Consider the following 15,106-nt stretch of genomic DNA (forward strand, 5'->3'; position numbering starts at 1 on the left):
CAATCCACGGAACTTGCAGAAGTTGCCCGAGGCCGGGATCGCGCTCTACGTCTGCCACCTCTTCCCCAGCCCAGCCCGTCGTTTTGGACTCCCCCATCCGCGCACCCCTGGGGTCAGCGCCCTGGAGCTGCGGCGGCGAGGTTCTCAGGACTCCCGGAGGCGGCACCGGCTTCCTTTGTCATATGCGGGGGCTGGGGCCCAGCCCGGCCTTTCTCAGGCAGAGAGAGAGAGATAGAGAGAGAGAGAGAGAGAGAGAGAGAGAGAGAGAGAGAGAGAGAGAGAGAGTGAGAGTGAGAGAGAAAGGCCGAGCAAGCCCAGACCCAGGTTGGCGGGGGATGTCCTCTGGCCCGGTCTCAGACCGCGGAGTTGTTTCCAGCCGGAGCGCGCTGGCCACGGGGCTCGGGGGAGATGTGGGGAGGGGGAGATCCAGGATGCACCGGTCTTCCCGAAGGCAGCTCTGAAGTGATGTTCACCGCGTCTCCGCTTTCCTCGCTGCACCTTCCAGATCCCGGGTCAGCCAGTCGGGGCTCCGCGGTGAGTGGGTAGCGCGGCCGAGGAGGGTACGCTGGAGATTGCGCGGGGCGCTGTTTGCACACGCTGGGAGTCCGGGCGGAGTGTGCAAGTTCGATCCATCATAGGAAGCAGGAAGTGCCATTCCACGGGGCTCGGAGGGTGTGTGGGGCGTTCGCAGGTGTGTGTGGAGGGGGGATGTGACTCTGGTGGGGGGAGGGAGAGGGCCATGCCTCTTTTCCCAAGGTGCCAACCCAGCGCCTGACCGGGGTGCTCTAAGTTAGGGAGGGCAGGCAGGCAAAGTGGGAATTTTCCCTTCCCGGTCCAGGAAAGAGGGCTAATGGGGTCTGTAGGGCCTGGGCCCACAGGCTGGGGCCAGAGGAGCATGTGTGCGCACTAAGGCTTGCCTGTGGATGTGTGTTTGGGTGCATTTGCTGAGTTTGTTAGTATACATTTGCTGTTTGAGAATCCTGTTTTTGCCTCTCTTTAGAGTTACTCACGAATCGGTCATGTGAATACACTTTGGCACGTGTATTTTTGTGTGTTTGTATCTGCGCATAGTTCTGCTAATCTTTGTGTGTACTGGTCTGTGCGGTCCTGTTTTCGTTGGTCGGTGTGTGTATATACGTGCGTATGTGGTCGCATGAATGTGATGGTGTCTGCCTGTGTGAGCGTGCCTCTGTGTACGGTTATTTGTACAGGTGTGTGGTAACGTTGATGTGAAAGTGGACTTGGAAACGTCTGAATCGCGCGCAGGTGAGTTGCGTGTATGTGACTGACTGAGCCGGGCTGGCTGTGTTTGTGAGTGCAGAAGTTTTTGGATCTGTGTTTGTGGGCCAGTCATTACGTGTGTGTGTCTGCATGTATGTATTTCTGCAGATAGCAGTAGTTTTGGTTATGTGACTCCTGTAGTGTTTATTTTTGAGGGGAGGTGTATGTTTGTGTGTGCACTTCTAGTGTGCTTGCCTTTGTAGATTTGAATGGGAGCACGATTTGTGAATGCCTGTATTGGGGCAGTTGGTGGAGGCGCAGAGATGTTCACTTCCCCCCTGGTTCCCGTCCAGACCTCCAGCTTCCCCCCACAGTCCACAGTTTCTGTGTGAAGTGATCTGGCTTCTGACAGGGAATTGACAGGTGCTGGTCACTGGGTGGGGCATTGACCCAGAAGCTGGGCTTCTGAAAAGGAGTCCCCGGACTGGGCAGCTTCTGCTGTTACTCCATCCTCCAGCTTGCTGAGCAAGGGACAGGTGTGGCTGGACGGAGCTCGGCTCGGCCAGGAAGAAGCAGGCCGGATCCTGTCTGGTCTCCCAGGCTGGGCTGGGAGGGCTCCAGGAGCCGAAAATGAAATCAACTGCAGTTTCTGGCAGTGCCTGGCCCTGCCCTCCTGGGGTATGAAGGGTCCTTGAGCTCAGACAGGGCAGGGACAGAGAAGCAAGAACCTGAGAGGAGAGAGGCACCCGGGCTCCAAGTGGAGGCGAATTGCGCTGCGTACTTGGTCTTTGTCTCGCTGGGGTTTCTCCCTCTCTCCTGAGTTCTCTTCACTTCGTTTCCTTTCTGTCTCTCTTTCTTGTGTTCAGCCTCTCTTCTTCTTCTGTTTCCCTTTCCCTCTGTTGCCCCATCACTTTCTTTTTCGGTTTCTCTGTTTTTATTTCTCTGCCTCTGCCTCTCTCTGGGCATCCAAATCCAGCATCTGGCTCAAAGGCCGCGATGAAGGATTCTCACTGTGTTCCAGGTGGATTTTGGGGTGTGTGTGGGGAACTACTCTACAGTCATTAAAAGCCGCCATCTAGATGTGAGGCTTCTCCCTTGCCCTGGACTAGGTGCGCTGAGCCTAGCCGCCACCTCCACCCCCAAGTGGGTATCTGAAGAGCCGGGTCTGCTGTGTCTTTCTAGCCCCAGCTCTGCACACCACGCTGGTGCTGGGTGCCCGTGCGCCAGGCTCCGTCTAGGACAAATCCACCCACCCTCACCTCACCTCCTGGATGTGCTTAAATGCCAGTGCACAGCCTGGCCCCAGCAGCTGCCGTACCAGGCCGGGGAGGTAGGAGGAATGTGGGCAGTCTCAGAGAGCAGCTCTGAGCCTGGATGCGGGCGAGTCACCCGGGGCTGGATGCCCGGTGGCAGGAGATGAGGGCTCTGCTTCCAGAAGCCCCGGCCTGGCCTTCTCCCTCCAGTAGCTGAGCTTACGCCTCCTGTCCAGGTCACAGACCCTTGGAATCGCCCTGGGAGCCTCAGCACAGCCCACCCTCAGTCCAGAACCCCCTCGCTCCAGCCCAGTCGCAGGGGATACTGCTTGGCCCTTGTCAGCCCTCCACCTTCCAGGGCGCACAGCCTCCGAAAAACGCCAGCAGACCAACTATTAAACGAATTATCCCGCCCTAACAGCGCTAACAGATGGCGACCAGGCAGCGAAATCCCCTCCTATATGTAACTAATAAACCGCTTGTGTCTTAACAGGGTAATGCATGGAGACGCAATGTCACTTATACAAGATGTTGATGGAATTTACTATATAAAAATCTTCCTCCTAGAGTAAAGAGTATCAACATTACAACTCGACAGACGGCAGCGGGATAAGTAAAACAGACAAAAGACAAACAAGATAATAATCTGTTTCCAATCACTTAAGCCCTGTAGAGTTAGTAATATGCGGTTTGCATATTCCCCCTTGAGTTCGGTAATTAATTACCGGCGCGGAGGCACACAGCCGCTCGGGGTGGGAGTTTCGAGGCGCGCTGAGCTGGGGATTGGGGCGGGGTGCGCCTTTCCCGACTTCTGCAGCCTGGGACACGGGGCAGCGGCCGGAATGGGGACTCTTCTGGGCGTTTGGAGCCGACCTTCCCGCAGGTCGTGCAACACCTCCCGGGCTCCTCACCGGACTCTCCAGCCTGGGGAGATTCTGCAGCCGAGCAGAAACGGGGGCTTTTCTGGCGGCCAGAGTATCTCCCTTCGCCCCATCTGAAGACAGCCCCTCCCTTTGAATGGACTGGAGTGGCCTGCTTTCTCGGGGAGCGCGCGCGTTGCGGGGACCCGGGAAGCGCGCCCCTCGCCCTCGTCTCCCCGTGGTCTCTTGGGCGACTCAGCCCATCCTCTCCCGAGACTTCCATCATTACCGCCCCCCACCCAACACGCACACTCCACCCTCCCCCCCCCCGCCCCCGCCCTTGCCGGAGCCAGCGCGGCTTTAACATTAAACAAACGCAGCGAGCGCCTCAGAGCTGAGCTCTCGGCCGGGTCTGCGCGGCGGCGGCGTTACAAATTGTAAATTTAAATTGCTCTCCGGATTCATTACCTCCCCTCTTTGATTTCAGCCAGCCGTGAAAAATTATACTGGTGTACCACTGAGAAACTGTTTTGCCGCAAAGAACCCGCGCCTAATCACTGGCTTTCTCCCTCCGACAAAAGTGTAATTATTTTGTTTGGGGTGTAAATATAGGCCGCGCTGCGCACACATACTCAGCGTCCCGCCGCGCCGCCGCGAGGAATCGGCCCCCGGGTAGGAGCGGGCGTGGAGGCTGGGCCCTACCGCCCGGAGGCCGGAGAAGAGCGGCTGGCTTGGCGCTCCGGAGAGACCCAGAGAGCCGAGCCGGCAGGTGCAGTCCACGGTCCCTGCCCTCGGGAGTTCGGGTTTGCCCGATGATCCCCGGACCGTGTGCGCCCGGGCTGGCCTGGGTGGACGTCCACCGGGTGCGTCGCGTGGATCGGGGCGAGGGCTTGGGCCTAGGCATCCGGGCAGGGATGCAGAAGGGACTGGTGGGGGAATGGGAGTGAGGTGGCAGTGGATGAGCTTTCTGGGATACCCGCGGGGGCGGCCAGCTGGGGGCAGCCCCGAGTCCAGGCTGGATGAGTGTGCGGGCCTGGGCGTCCCCAACAGGGCAGGACATAGGCTGAACCCTGGAAGGCAGGGGCGACGAGGCCAGTGTGTCCCCTCGCACTCTGCTGTGGACTGCTTGGTTTCCAGAACATCTCTGCGGGGCGCAGGGCCTTCCTGTCAGTTGAATCGTGCGCGGCTTAATTAACGGTCTCGTTAACTGGGCTGGCCCGACCTGGAACGTTTAATCAAAAAGGCAGGGAATCCCTCCCCTCCCCTCCCTCCCTCCCTCCCTTCCTTCCTTCCTCCCTCCTCTTTCCTTCATCTATTTATTCATCCATCAACAATGGCAAAGCTTCTCCCCTCCTTAAACGCCCCCTCCCAGCGCTGGGGAGCGAGGCTCTGAGTCCCCAGTCCAATATGGGGCGGGACTTTAAGGGGCCTGAGGGGCGTGAGCGGCGGCAGGAGCTGGGCAGCACTGTTGTGTTCGGTGGCTTTGGGACAGGCGCTGAGGCCAGAAGGCGCGGTCAGCTTCATGGGGCAGAGGCTGGTGGGAGTCTGCTGAGGAGCCCTACGAGCCACCAGGGCAGGCCCGGCCAGTATTTCTGGGTGGGAGCAGGTTGGAGGCCAGCGGCTGCTCGCACTTGGCCGTTCGGGGAGATCCAGCTCCAAAGTGAATGGGTGTGTGTGTGTGTGAGCGCTGGCCAGCTTAGAGACCTGGCTGGCTGGGGCCGGTGTAGGGTGGAGCATGGCGTCCCCTTTCTCCTTGCAGCAAGACACCCCTTCCTGGAATGCGTCTCTCGGAGGCCCCACCCATCAGGCTGCCCTGCCAGCTCCCGCAGGCTACCTCACTCTCTTTGGGTGCCGCAACCCAGGGCCCAACTTAGGCAGCGGTCGCAGGGAGGGTGCAGACTGGAGCTGATCCCTGGGGGCCCGAGGGGGGCCTGGGGAGGACAGAAGGAAAGGTGCGAGCCAGTCCTCCAACTTGTGGGGGGCAACGCTGACTCTTTGTTCAGAGAGGGAAAACCCCACACTTTGTGCAGAGCTGGAGGCTGCCCCGACAGCTGCCCGGTGAGGCTCAAATCCTAGGTGGCCAGACTAGCCGAGGGTTTGAGCTGAGAGCCGCTGGCATCTTCCGCATTCTCGCCGTGGCGGTTTAGCCTGGACGGCCGCCCCAGCCCATTGATGTCCGAGAGCAGGCAGCTCTGGGGCGCGTGGTGTTGTGGTCACGGCCTCTCTGGCCCCATTGAGGTAACCGACGGTGGAGGCCATCACCGGAGCTCTGGGAGCTGTTTTTAAGAAGATGCTTGCAACTCTGCTCCATCTCTGGAGCCCAAATGGGGAGCGCTAACCTCCAAATTCAGCATCCCGCAGACTTTCTAATTATCCTCCCTCGACTAGCTAGCTAGTCTGAGTTTGAGTCTGTATCTTGCTTCCCCTTTCTTTTATCTTGGTCTTTTCCGTGGTCTCGATAGCATTTCTCTTTCTCTCTCTCGTTCCCTTTCTGGCTCTGGCTCTCTACCTCCTTCTCCTCCTTTCCCCATTCTCTCCCACCTCCTCTCCGCACCCCCACCCCATATCCCACCTCCTTTTTGTTAGCCTAATATGGGTTCCTTTAGAAATCGCCCAACTTTGGCAGCCCGCGCGCACGCTGTGTTTGTGTGTGTGTGTGTGTGCGCGCACGCGCGCGTGAGTGTGTGTATTTCTCGGCTGCTAATGATTGTGTGTTGATAGAGCAACGCAGTGGCCTCATTAGCCTTTGTTTAGAAGGTGTTAAAAGGGAAATCTGCATCGGAAAGCCGCGGTTTACACCGCAGCCTGGCTGAACAACGCGCTGGAGCCGGCTGGGGGGTGGAGGGGCTGCCCACCGCCCTTGGACCCCGGGAGGGGGGAAGGGCTCAGGGAAGGCGACCCCCAGCACCTTCCTCCCAAGACGAGTATGTTTACCCTGCTGCGCGCCCCTCTGTTCCTCGGGGACCACAGCGGGGATCGCGCTTTCTCCAAAACTCCTTTGAGCTGCCCAACAGTGCGCGGTGGCCTTTCTCCTCCGTTTCTTGGGGGAAGAGGAGGGGAAGGGCAGAATGCTGTTCCGAAAGAAAAAATTCCAGGGATTTTTTGAGGCGGGGGGCGGTGAGAAGTCTTATTTTGGAGGTGAATACCAATCGGTCCGCGGCGGCTGGAGCTGGGCTCCGGGTCTTTGGCTGGTTGGTTTGTGGCAATATCGCTGCAGCCTGGACGCAGGTGTGGAGGCCCCAGGCATTAGAAAGTCTGCAAGAGTTCTCTTTCTTTCCTCCCAACTAATTAGCAGACGGACTGAGGAAGAGTCTTCTTCTCGTGGTTAGACTTATTCCTAAACTTCCCCTGTGTACCCCTACCCTAGGGCTCCTTTAGGGAACGAATTCCGTGAGAGTACATCGTAGCTTGGCTGGCCGACTTCTCTGAAGGTTGGCGGAAGCGCATAACTTTATTGACCATGGGCTGGAGTGTGTGTGTGTGTGTTTATGTATGTGGTTGTAGGATTTGGAGAATGACCATCACACGCGCGGCATTTCCCACTCCCTCGGGGAAGCAAGGTTTCAGGCAGAGGAGAACGTGAGAAGAAATTCTTTTTATTCTGGCTTCTACGAAGGGACCCATAAAAAAAAAAAAAAGGAAGAAACATTTTGAGCCGCCTCTGTGGGTGAAGCTTGTTGAACTCGGAGAAAGACGCCTTTCCTGGCAAAAGGGAGAAAAAACTCTGTGGAATTCCAGCGGCGGGATGTACAGTCTCCGATCAGAGCATAATTCATTCCTTTTTGCTGGGCCTTGGTTGCATGGGAATCAACCCTTTCTCATCTCTCTGACTTCCCTCTCTGAGTTTCGGCTTCCCCTCCCTTGGATTTGATGCTGGGGGTCTTGGGGTCTGGGTGGTCTTGTGTTTTCACAGCCCCGTATACCCACGATAAAGCATTAGACATCGCTTTTTCCCCCCTCTTTGGTCGAAGGCTAGGCTAGGTGTTGTCTGGGGACAGATTGTGGGCGGCTAGGGCCTGGGGCAGTGACAGTGAAACGAATTCCAAACCTAATCTGAAATCGCCATGTGAACTTCCCTGGCCCCCAACGCTGTGTAGACAGAAGCAAGGTTCCGCGTGAAACCAAGTTAAAATCGACCGCCGTAATGCAGTGGGATGGGATCAGGGCCGAGTTCGGACGATGCGGGGAGAGGACGAGAAAACCTCTACCTGTCCGCTCTGGTCTTTCTCTCTTTTTTCCCGAAGCAGGTTTGGCGGAGAAGGCAGCGGGTGCGCCCCCGGTCGCAGCCTGGCTACGCGCGGGCGTGGGAGTTTGGACCAAGACAAAGACGGGAGCTGTCCGCGGTGCTGAACCTGACGCGCCGCCGCGAGGGCAAATGGGCTCCTGTAACCTGCCCTCTCCTCCTTTACGCCCTCGTTCTAGCTCTCCTTCACTCTGTGATTCTTGTCCTCTCCTGCATTTATTTCCCCTTTCTGTCTTTCCTTAGAACTCGCGTCCTGTACACAGATGTGTGTGTGTGTGTGTGTGTGTGTGTGTATATATATAATCAAAGAACAAAACAATTGATTAAAAACGGTGTCTTCTCCTTTCTTCCCAAATAAATGATGAAAGAAAGGTTTATTGAAAATGTACTCTAAAGCAGATACAAACAGCTATCCCGACCCCCAAAGAAGTGGAAATTCATGCTTAAAACAATAGATACAAATATCCTGAATCTGTCCTTTGATTTATTCTGAAGAAGAGGTAAGGGGTTTAGAATATTTAATTCCAGGAATATCATATCCTTGGCATCTTAACTTCTTGAGTGGGAAAATATAAGAGCTGGGAGGATTGTTGGTCAAATATGAAGGTGAACAGGCTAAGGAGCTTGCCTGTGAGTCAATAGATGGCTTATGAGGGTGAAAGTGATGGACATTAAGTTGCCTTAACCCTTTGAGGAAAAGATGAGATCTGTAAGGATAACAACCTTCTGGATTATTAACAGGGAAACGATTCCCTTTGAAAGTTTGGGTACAACAGTGTTAATCTGGTTCTTCATTTTCTAAATGTGCGCGGTGTTATCTAGACTTCTGGCATGGTGTATAACCAAGCATTGATTCCTCCGCTCATATCTGTATGCAGCACTTGTCTAAAGAAGTTTGCGCAGGGGAGAAAAAAATTACCTACTCCCTCGAAGGGGGGCACACCCATTTTAGTGCACACAGAAGTATTATACACAATCCCTCTGGCATCACATAGATACACTGCCTCCCAGAGAGCCCAGATGCCCTAGGGCCACCTCTTCATTTGGTCTTCTCAGCACCCTCCAAGCCTCCCCACCAACTAAGCCCAGTTGTCAGCATCACCAATACCTATGGAGAGGGGCCCCTGAGAATTCAATGGAATAGATTCATTCCTTTCCCCACCTGGACATTCTAGAGATAATTTGCCCATAAAGGAAGAGGAACTAGAATTCTCAAACAAGAGTAATTTGTAATAAGAGGTTGCATTTGGGGATTGAGGTAATGGCACCCCAGTTCTTCCACACCCTGACTGTTATCTTCTCACCAAAACACTCAGAGATCTTTTATTAAGGCCAAAGCAGTCATCCCTTTGGATCATATACCTTTCAACCTCTTGGAATGCAGAACCTCATCGTGCCAGGAGAGAAACCCTGCCCTTGGGTGGGTGAAGGAGAAATGAAAAAAAAAAAAACAAAAAACCACTTATTGAATGACCGTTATGTACATCTGATTCCTTGATTTTCACTGCAATTCTGAAAAGTATAGATATTTATTATGGCTTCATTTTACAGGTGATGAAATAGAGGCTCAGAGATGTTCATTAAGTTGCTTATGGCTACACAGTGAAGACCTGTGATTTTAACCCAGGTCTCATTGGTTATGGGGCCTGTGCTTGCTCTAGGGGGCCACACTGGCAGTTATACAGGGGATATTCCAGTGGTTACTCTGCTAAATTTCTTTAGTACAATCCCTTTGGATTTCCAGGCCATTATGGCCCATGGTCTGGATTTGGAAGTTGGTTTAAACCTTAAATGTGAACGCAAGAAATTAGAATGAAGAGGAAACAGGACTCTTCCTTCATGTGGGTTGGGTGGGTGTTTCACAAAATAAGAATAGTTTTCCGTGAAAAGCGTCCTGGACCATCTCCTAAACCCACACCTAAGAGTCATTCTTGATTCCCCCTTTCTCTCCTGCCTCATATCCAATCCAACAGCAAGTTCAGTTAACTCTGCCTCCAAATGTGTTCCAACCCATCTACTTCTCATCTTCTTCTCTGTTATCACCCTAGTCTAAGCCGACATCATCTCATCTGTTTTAGAGCAGTAGCCTACTGACTGGCCTCCCTGTTTCTTCTATCCTTGCCCTTCTCTGCCATCAGATCTTGCCATTCTCCTGCTTTTAACTCTCCAATGACTCCCCAATGCACTTAGAATAAAATCCATATTCCTCACCGCGATCTGCAGGGGCTTTTGTGATTGGCTCCTGCCCACCTTTTGTAACACTGCCCCCCTCCCCTTCAGTGCCCCACCTTCTTTAGCCTCACACACACCTAGTTTTTCTCACCTAAGACCTTTGCACTTGATTTGTCCTTTTGCCTCCAGATCCTTACAAGATTGGCTGTGTCTTGTCACTGAGGTCTCGGCTCAAATGTCAACTTCTCAGAGAAGTCTTTCCTGACCATCTTACCTAAAAGCACCCCATCCCCAGTGACTCTCTAGTCCACCTCTCTGTCTGTTTTCTTTGTAGCCCTCATCAATACCCAGAATTATCCTATTTATATGTTTAGGTGCATATTGTCTATCTTCCTTAATAAAATATTAGTTCCATGAGGGTAGAGACTGTGTTTGTCTTGTTCACTGTTGAATCCCCAGCGCCCAGCTCAGTAACTGGAACATAGCTGTTCAATACGTATTTGTTGACTGAATGAATAATGAAGGAGTAGTACACAGACGATGAGAGAGCTACAGAAATGAATGGAGATGGATGGGCAAAGCTGAGAAAGGACTGAACTTTATTTGCCTATCTCCTGGTCTCTGCAAATGGAGCTGCTGGCTGGGTGGGTTCCCAGCTTGGAAAAAGGAAGTAAGAAAAGTTTGCCCAAGGACCCCAAGGGGGTGTAGTCTTTGCAGACTAGATATCGAATCAGGATGGAGAAATGGACCCTTGACCTTGGAGAGTGATTTTTATCTGTTCTTGTTGGGTCTGAAACCTTCACTTGGTTACAAACAAAAGGGTGATAATAGAAAAACACAGCAAACCAGGAATTTGTCTAAGTTACAAAATCTTTTTCTTTCTTTCTTTCTTTTCTTTCTTTTTTTTTTTTTAAATCTAACCAGTCCTACTTGCAGGGAAAGTAATACAGTGTTGTGCGATCAGTTCAGACTCTGGAGCCCAATTCCCCAGGGTTAGAATCTGGCTCCACCGCTTACAGGCTGTGTGATATAGGGCAAGTCGTTTAGCCTCTCTGTTCCTCAGTTTGCTCATCTGTGGAATAAGGATACAAGAGTATACCTGTCTCAGAGAGTGGCCACGTGGGATTGTTTTCGTCTGTTTTCCTTGTGTCAGAGTTTGGTACAGGAGAGGAAAAGGGGAGCAGAGCATGTTTGGGGATATGGGTTTGGGGAGGTGATGGGGCAAAGAGACTGAATTACAAAGGGAAAAAGATGAGACTCACCTTCAAAAATCTCATTTTCTTCTTCAAGAGCTCTCCTCTTGTCTGTCAAGGTAGAAGAGGGTCTGAAATTAGAGGGTTTGGCTGAGTCCTGACTCCAGTGTTGACCAGCTCAGTCATGGCAGGTAGGAACTCTCAGCTTCTCTGAGTCTCAGTCTGCTCGTCTGTAAAGTGGGGCAATAACCGTGCCTGCCTCATAGGGTTTCCTGGAGCACTGGGGGAGATGTTCGGGAAACTGGAAAGCAGTAGACGGCTGCTATTACTGGGCCTTATTCGGTGGGGGGGGGGGGGGCGGGAAACTAATTTCTTTATTCTTTACAAAGTGTCTCCTTGAGCTGGTAAAAGTGAATGAATCCATTTTGTTGAGCCCTGGAATAGATAGAGCAGGAGGTGAGGGTTATCCTCTTGGAGAAAGGGGTAAATAATTATGTGCTTGGAGTCATTAAAGGGCCTTCCAATATCCAATCCCAGAGCTGGAGCTGGCCCTGCTTCCGACAGAGCTGGTTCCCAGAGGCATTATCCGGACCACTGTGGTCACTGTCACCCTTCACGGAGAACCATCCTTTACATGATAGAAGTGCTCTACAAGATGTGTCTCCATCCCATGATGGCCAATGTCACTAGATGTTAAACACACTACTGGAATGTGACTTTAAGGTAATTCTCCTGGCCAACAATCCTTTTGTTAAGTTAATGGTCACTCCCTAATCTGTAAGCATTAAAAAGTCATTGAATCTTTTTAGGTGCCGGATCTTTTGCTATGGAGTGAGATGATTCATAGAAAACACAGCATCTTTTGGCATTCTCAGAACAGCGCTAGGACCGAGGGGCTGTTATTAGCCCCATTTTACAGATGAAGAAAGGAAGAGAGGGGAGTCACACAGCTAGTAAGCGTCAGAGCCTGCCCAGATTTGTTCCTGGATCTAATGACTGACCATGATGTAAATGTACCTTTCCTTTTTTTTTTTTTTTTTTGTAATAGTTTTGAACAGAAACTCTCACAATATAATATGGACTGTCTATAAAAGCCTTCTGTAGAGGGGTGCAAAAATATTAGTTGTGAATAGAGCAGAAATACTTAAAATGGGGCCCAGCCCTGAAAGCCATACTTCTTTCAATGTGTTTCCCCTGTTGGTGTACCTAACAGACACGTAGTTGAAAAGATCACATAATGATGACACTAAAGAGGGACGGTGTCTCCCTTTCTCAGGGTACCTTCCAAGGCAGTTTTCATTCTTCTTCTTGGGTTCTTCTCCCTTTGGCTGACTGCATACATCTCCCATTTTTCACTCAGCATTCTCGTGTTGCCCATCCTTACTGGAGACCCCAGGAGCTGGTAAGCTTGGTGGGCGGCCGGGGTTGAGGCTGAGCCATATTCATCCCTGTCTCTCCCTTACCCACTCCTTCTCATGGTTGTCTTATATCAAAAGGTTTTGATAAAGGTGTTCTGAATGAGTGAATGGATAGCCAGATGACCCTAAATCATTTTGTCCGCCAGCATTTGTAACGACCCCGCATCATAATTCGTCTGCTGATACAAATAGATCAGGGTTTATCCACCTTGGCACTCTGTACCTTTGGGGCTGGGTAATTCTTCATTGGGTTGGGGGGCTGTCCTGTGCATAGGAGGTTGCTTAGGGGTATCCCCAGCCTCTACCCACCAGATGCCACTAGCGCTTCCCCCTGCAAGTTATGACGACCAAAGGTGTCTTTAGATATGTCCTCTGGGGTACAAAAATCACCCCTGCTTGAGAACCTCTGATCTCAAACCAGATCTGCCAGACTTCTTCAAGACCCAGGATTCCAGAACCTACCCTTTTTCTCCTTGAACAAAACACAGTGATACTGAGCCTCTGCTACGGACCAGACCTGTCCTGGGTCTGGGGGGTGGTGGTTATAAAGGTAAATTAGATGTATGCAAAGAGCCTTCCTTCATTCGCTCGTTTGATAAACGTGTATTGGACTCCTACTGTGTCAGAGGCTGCAGTTAGCATGTGAACAAGCACCCCTTTTCCCCTGGCTCCTAAACTTCTCTCAACCTAGCCGGGGAGACCTGCCATCAACTTGAATTTCCACACGATGTCTACATGTGACTATGGACACATAGGAAGAGTAAGAGCTCTGCTGCCTGTTCGTTCGTTCATTCATTCATTCATTTCCCACAAAATGTATCAAACTGGGTGCTTTGGGCTTCGTTACTTAATCTGTCTGAGGTTCACTTTTCTTATTTGCAAACCAGGAAAAATAATAATGCTAAAAGAAATGAATAAGTTCATGAAGTTGTTGTGAGGATTGGATGAGATGGTAAATGTAATGTGCTTGGCACAGTGCCTGGTGCAGGGCGTGTGCACAAAGAAATATTAAGTAAGAAGAACAGTACAGATTTGTTGAATAATTGTTTGGAATGAGTGCATGAGAGCGCCTTGTCTATGAAAAGCAATCAATAAACACTTACAGAATAGAATCGTGCCCCCTTTTAAGAAGAATAAGGAGTGATCTCTCAGAGCAAAAGAGGAGGGTATAAGATCTCTTACCTGGACCAGATCCCTGGGGCTACTAGATGCGATCTGTTAGGGATCAATTCCCCACCACCACCGCTCTCCCTTTCTTTTCTCTCTTTCTACCCATCACTGTTAACCTGGGTGTCTGTTTCTCCTTCCTCTTCTGGGAAGCCCCCTTTACATCAGAGGTTCTCAATCGGGGGTGATTTTGTCTCCCAAGGGATGCTTGGCAATATCTGGAGACATGTTTGGCTGACGCAACTGGATGGAATCTGCTAGTAGTGGGTGGAGGCCAGGGATGCTGCTACACATCCTACAATGCACAGGACAGTCTCCTCCGACCCCAGAATTATTCCGCTGAAAGTCTCAGTAGCGTGGAGGTGGAGAAACTCTGCGTTACGTTCTGAGGCTGGCAGGAAGCCCCCATTCCTCTGCCAACGGTTATGGCCCTGGTGCCCCAATCCCTGCACTAAAGGCCCCCACTGGGGGAGGGGTGTCATGCTCAGCCAGACTCCGCCCACTCCCTCCTGAGCCAGTGGGGAGTCCCCCGCTGGTCAAGGTCTCAGAGCCAGTGCATGGGCTTCGACAGAGGCTTCTCCTGGTAAGCAAGTGTTTATGGAAACTTTTCAGAGCCTCTTTGCCTTTCCGCCTTCTCTCCAGGAGGCTTTGACATTTTTGAGGTCTCATGAAACCAGACCTGAGAAGGCTTTGTTTTTAAAGATGCTGTTGGGTCCCTCTCTGGAGGAAGCTGATCCAGCGATTGCACGTGGCTCTCAGCCACACTCTGTCCCTGCGGAATCTTGCAGGAGAGGTCAGGGCAGAGGTGACCAGGTGGTCTGGGAACAGATGCTTGTGAGTTTTAAGGGGCACCAGAAGTCTTGTGGTCTAAAAGATCTCCCAGGGACCTGGGTTCGATCCCTGGTAGGGGAACTAAGATCCTACAAGCCGTGGGGGCTGGGGGTGGTGGCCAAAAATAAATAAATAAATAAAAACCTCTGAACTTCCCTGGTGGTCCAGTGGTTAGGACTGCCAGGGGCCCGGGTTGGATCCCTGGTCGGGGAGCTAAGATCCCACAAGCCACACAGCACGGAAAAAGGAAAAAACAACTGCCCCTCCCCCCCAAAAAACAACCAACTAACCAAGCAAACAAAAAATCCCCAAACGGAAAACCAACCAAACAAAAAAAACTGTAAAAGATCTCCCAGCCTTGTGTGTTTCAGTGCAAGGCATTCCCACCATTATCATTATTCCTCCAGGGCCTTTTGAGAAATAAACAGTGGCAACAACTTATCTGGAGATTGTGTGTGCTGGAAACTGTGCAAAGCACTTCATGTGTGTCTTCAGGGTAGGTGCTATTAGTCCATCCATTTTGCAGATGGGGAAACTGAGGCCCAGGGAGGTTAAGCAACTTCTCCAGGATTTTATGACCTGTAACTTGCAAAGCCAATATTGAATCTCAGGATGTCTGAGGCTAACTCACCAAGACACTTTTCCAACAGAGATGCTTTTATTTGATTAATCTCACGCTGCCTGGCTCTGCCACTCCCTTGCTGTGTGAGCTTGGGGGAATCATTCTACCTCTCCGGGCATGAGTCTG

Source organism: Phocoena sinus, chromosome 14 (genome assembly GCF_008692025.1).
Source record: "Phocoena sinus isolate mPhoSin1 chromosome 14, mPhoSin1.pri, whole genome shotgun sequence".
Classification (NCBI taxonomy): Eukaryota; Metazoa; Chordata; class Mammalia; order Artiodactyla; family Phocoenidae; genus Phocoena; species Phocoena sinus.